Source organism: Rattus norvegicus, chromosome 8 (assembly GCF_036323735.1).
Source record: "Rattus norvegicus strain BN/NHsdMcwi chromosome 8, GRCr8, whole genome shotgun sequence".
Classification (NCBI taxonomy): domain Eukaryota; kingdom Metazoa; phylum Chordata; class Mammalia; order Rodentia; family Muridae; genus Rattus; species Rattus norvegicus.
The window spans coordinates 121,853,912-121,859,285 of record NC_086026.1 but is presented as its reverse complement, the minus strand read 5'-3'; the positions used below and the strand labels follow the sequence as shown (position 1 = coordinate 121,859,285).

Here is a 5,374-nt window from a genome sequence, read left to right as displayed (position 1 = left end):
GGTGCTACTCTAGAAGGGTACCACCGTAACTTCCGGTTAGTGGTATCTGCTATCTAGAGGACAATAAAGCAAGTGGTATTTTCTTTCTCCTGCAGAAGGCAATGAAAAATGGGAAGTTAAAGGAGCATGAGAATAATTCTGACCTAGAAACAAGAGTTCAGTCTGTGAGAACTGTGACTTCAAAAGATGAGTTAGATTGCAACATGCCATTAATAAAATAAGTAACGGGATGACAGTTGATTCAGTTGCTCGGGCACATGATGGGTTGACCCCTGCATTCTGAGTCAAAGGAGGAACCGGTAGGTACCCAGGCTCTACTCTCATTATCTCACACTGAGCCCTGCACAGCAAGGGTCTTCCCACCCCTTGCAGAGTCTGTTTGGTGTGTCTTGCCACTATGGCGTCTTGTCTGCTAGAAAGTCTCCCCTGATGTCATCGGCTGGCATGTTCCTATTGCCCTTAGGTTCACAACCAACTCCTCAACGAAGTGGAGAGAACAGGTTCTTCAGAAGTAATGCTCACATATATTCCCTATCTGGGACTCTCCATCGACTTTGAGGTGCCATGAAGCAGAATTGTTATTTCTGTTATTCGAAATCTCAAATCATGGCTGCAAATTAAAGATGAGGAATTGGGAGTATCGGTACTCTGTGGCCCTGAAGATATTTTGTTTTTTTGTGCCAGAACCCAGAAATCTGCACAGAAAGTATGTGCGCTCTGACGCACGTGGATCGGAAAGATGATAGATCGTGCTTAGGGAATTGTGGATGTTGATTACATATCCAGTTTCTTACGTTGTTATTGGCTGACAGAGTGGGATTTCAGATGAGCTGACAAGGCAATTGCGGTTTCCACTCAGCACCAATACCTCTTTATATTGTGGTTTTAAGCTCCTCTCAACAGATGATAAAACCTGCCACCACCCTTTGAGTTGAAGCTGACCCCTGAACTTGTTTGGACAACAGTACTTAATGGAAGTTGTGTTATCTCAGGCCCCAACTTAAAGCCACCTGAGCCCTTCTGCTTGACTCTCGGGAGGTTGCTAGGATACTCTATGGACACTTTGAGCTATCATGCTGGAGAAGGCACAGAGAAGCAAAGTGTCTGCCTGGGACCAGTTGAGCCCAGCTTGATCAAGCAGCTGATCACGTGAACAAATACAGAGGACGTCATCGGCGCCCTCCAGCTGAGTCCAGCCCAAATTGTCCAATCATTGAGTTTGAAAATAAGCAAACAGTTGTTTTAAGATACCATGTTTTGAGATGATTCCTATTTATGTAAAACTAACTGATGTAAATAAATGTGGTCCTACTAGATGTTGGTCCTGAAGGCTTTTCTTCTTAACTTTTAGACTATTAAAACCACTACCTTGAACCTGGGCTCTCTGATACTCTTTTTCCTTTTGTTCCCAGAGTATACTTGTCACTTACATTCTTCTACCGTTTCTCTCTGTTGCTTTCAGTTTTAATTTGTCGTTTAAATCTTGAGTTGCTGTTGTTTTCTATGTGTATATTGTCAATGAAGGCTTCTTATTAATAAGGACGTGTAGGAAGACAATGAAACTGTGTGTCTTAATTCCTCGGTTTGCTGTGATAAGACATCACCACCAAGGCAACTTATGAAAGAAAGAATTTATCTGGGTTTACAGTTTCAGAGGGTTAGACATCATGACCATCAACACCAATGTGGGGAAAATGGCAGTGGACCGGCTGGCATGGTAGTGGAACAGTAGGTGAGAGCTTACATCTTGGGACATCAAAAGGCAGAAAGAGGGAGGGTGGGAGGGAAGAAGGGAGGGAGGGATGGAGAGAGGGAGAGGGAGAGGGGAAGGGAGAGGAGGTGGAGGGAGGGAGGGAGGGAGGGAGGGAGGGAGGGAGGGAGAGGGAGAGAGAGAGAGAGAGAGAGAGAGAGAGAGAGAGAGAGAGAGAATGAATGAGAATGGTGTGGGCTTTTGAAATGTCAAAACCCAACCCCAGTAACATACCTCCTCATCCAAGCCATGCCTCCTAGTTGTTCCATAACAATTCTACCAACTTAGGACAAAGGATTCAGATATATGAGAGCCCATGGGGCCATTCCCATTCAAACCACTGCACCTCCTGTTAATATTTCCATTGATTGTGGTTTCAAAATACACTTTGTGTTATTTCAGTGTCGTAAAGTTTATTGAACTTTTATCTCATGCTTCAGTATGTGTGGTATCCTGGAGAATGTTTGCGTGTGCTCAAGGATCAGTGTTCTCCTGTTGAGAGGAATGTTCTACAAGTGTTAGGTCTATGGACCTAGGAGATAAGGGCCAATCCTTATTAACGATTCTCATCTGTCGTCTATTTGCAGACTGTATTGATTAGTAAACGTGGGTATAAAGTCTTCAAATTCTGCTTGAGCTTGGTCTAGTTCTCATTCAGTCCTTGTCCTGAGTCATCCTTCGGGGTTCTAGCATTTGATGTGCTCTCTCTTAAAATTGTGCTACTGTCTCGACGAGTAGACCCATTTAGCAACATCAGGTGCATCTCCGGAGGGAGGTTTGACCTGGCCTACACTTGTTAGACATGGGTATGGCCAACCTCACTTCTTTTTCTCTTAAATCTCTTCTCAGTTTTCACTTTCAACATATATTTTACTTTGTTCTTAAAGTAAATCATCCTGTAGGTGATTCATAGAAATATCTTTTAAAAAGCCGTCAGACCAGTTTCTGGCTTTGGTCTAGTGAGTTTAATTTCTATCTCTTTTTAAAACAATTACTGACAAAAGAAAGACAACTCCAGTTTTTTTTATGTTTTTCTATTTCTGGTGATGATTCTCCCCCATTTGCTTTCTCTGACTTCCTTGAGGTTAGTTATGCTTGTGAAGTTGTTTTGAATCCACCCTCTTCTCCTTTTGTATACATTTTGAAATATATTTTTTGTTTATCATAATCAAGGGAGTTATGTTTCCTACCCTATGCTTATAATAATCTAGTTTGAATGACACCAATTTAACTTCATTAGCATGCAAAAACATGGGACCTGTCTAGCTGTAGCCTCTCCCTCGCTGTGCTGTTATGTCAAAAACAAATCCAAACACAGACTGTGCACTCTGTGTCCAATAATATTATAAATCATTATTTTGTGTATTTGTCTTCAAAATACACTAGGAAATAAAAATGGAACCAAGGCTACAATGATACTTGATTTTTAGGAATTTTATTTTTAACTTAAAAAGTCGTGTGCATCTGTGTGGAAGTTTGGCAGTATAAGAACAATGCCCACGGAGGCCAGAAGATAGCATTAGAGCCCCAGAAGTTGTACTTACAGATGCTTGTGAGCTGTTTGACGTGGGTGCTGGGACCTAAACACGGTTTTCTTAATGGTCTCCATGAGTTGCAGAGATGTTTCTTTGGTGAGAATTGAGAACTACGCAGTTTAGAATGCAGTTAGGAATCCTGCCGATGTAGCAAAGTGTCGTGTGTGAGCTCAGCATCATTGTCATTTAAGTTTGCCTGTGCACTACAGGTAAAAACTTTGAGTCTTTAAGGTCTTTACTGATCATGTGATTGGGTCCTGGGTAAAGTGATCTCGTGTTCCTTGGTTGTCTTCGGGGTTTTAAGCTTTAAAACAACCTCTTCTGGGCTTCAAAGTTCTTTTTATTTGGTCCGTCCCACCACGGGTTATTCACAAGCTTCCCAGTGATTACAAGCAAGGCCTACGCTTGTCTTTCCGGGGTGAATCCCACGTCAGGTGAACGAAGATGTATGTGATTGGCCAATTAGGTTATCTCCTAGGCAACCTCTAACACACGTATCTAAGCACTGAAGGCTGATTTGCTGTGTCAGGAAGCATGGCCTAGGGGTCTACACTAGGACGGTGAGCAGCGGTCTTCAAGGTCGCTGTTGAGCTCAGAAGCAAGTGGAGGGAGGGGAGGAAAACTTCCTTAACATTTTAAATTGGCTTTTTACTCTAGCACTTAATGCACTATTGTAACCCCTGGCTGCTTCCTAACGTTATAACACATTTAGTGTTGATGGTTTCTGATCAATTTCCATGTTTCTATGGAGAACTAGAAACTTGAGCTGCCTGCCCTAACTTACCTGATATGGAGTCCATTTTCCCCTTGTATTTTGTTATTATTGTTATTCTGTGGAGTTAAGGGAAACCATTCTTGAGGCACTGTGACAAGTTTTTATTTAACTTACTTGCTGTGTGCATTACAAGTCTTTATATAATTATAGTGTGTGGTTAAATTGCTTGAATGTCTTTATTTTTTTTTCTTTTTGCTTATTCCCCAGATGGCTTTTCTTTTGTTCCTGCTTTCTTTCTTTCTGAATTCATCCTTTGCACAATATGGCTCGCTTCATCCCTACGGAAATAGCAGAGGACACGTTTACCTTGTGACTTACCCACAGACAGCGCTGATAGGAGCATGCGCCGTGCCTCGACTGGATCGCAGCACCACTCGGCCATTTCTTGATCTCTTTCATACAGGTGTCCATGTCACTGCCTAACGGTTTCTCTCACCAAAATATAAAAGATTAAACGGTGCTAATTTAGCTTCACAAGCAATCTTTGTGATAGTCGCTGGTGTTTACAAGCTTGGATCCAAATAATTGTATCTTTTCCTTTTGATATGGAGAACATTAGACACGTTGTGCTTCACGCGTCTCTTCTCTGCGTGGAGGTCTGTGGTTAGGGTCCTACCATGCTGGATCACTCTGACTTCTCTCATGGACTTTCCATGTTTGATTCACTGAAGAGAATATTTCTTGTTTACCACTAAAGACATAATTTTGTTTCCTCTGACAGAATTCTTTGTCTTCCGAGGGGAAGGAGAAAGATATGGGTATGCGCTGTCAGAATTGCTACACTGATCTAATTTACTATGTATGTTTTTATTCTTACCACTCGTTTTTATAATAGGATTTGATGCGCCTTCAAAGATTGCAGTTGATAAAATATGATAAAAAGTACTGGAGGGAATGGTTAAAGACGAATGAGTAAAAACAGAAGGAGAGCAGCAAGAATTCTGTTTGGTGCCTGTGGGAGTTCAGGGTTTTGTCAGACTTGGGGCGTGGCCTAGACATGATAAGAGATAGATAAAGAAATTAGGGTCACCTTGGAAGCTGACCTTCCCCAACTGAAGTGTGATTTGCGGGACTATCTTGTGCCTAGTAATTTTTCCCGGAGAGCTGAATTCAAATCTCTAGTCATCCCTAATACAGGGCTAACGACAAACAAAAGTAATGACTCCTGCATAGCATAACTCGGTGGACAAGTGAGTCTACTGTGTTTGTCACAGGATGATGAGTGTTGCAAAGGCAGCTAAATCACCGAGAAACCCACCCCACAGGTGGGTTCATGAACACTGCATCCCCAGTACTCCCTGCCTGACCTGCTGG

At 42.3% G+C, this 5,374-nt stretch overlaps 1 long non-coding RNA gene across 1 annotated transcript; it reads left to right on the top strand.

Moving 5' to 3' along the window:
- The first annotated feature begins 3,506 nt into the window (after positions 1 to 3,506).
- Positions 3,507 to 4,541, top strand: LOC120094386 (uncharacterized). Its single transcript, XR_005488722.2, has 2 exons — positions 3,507 to 3,845; positions 4,268 to 4,541. It is a non-coding gene; the product is annotated as an uncharacterized LOC120094386 (long non-coding RNA).
- The last annotated feature ends 833 nt before the right edge of the window (positions 4,542 to 5,374 follow it).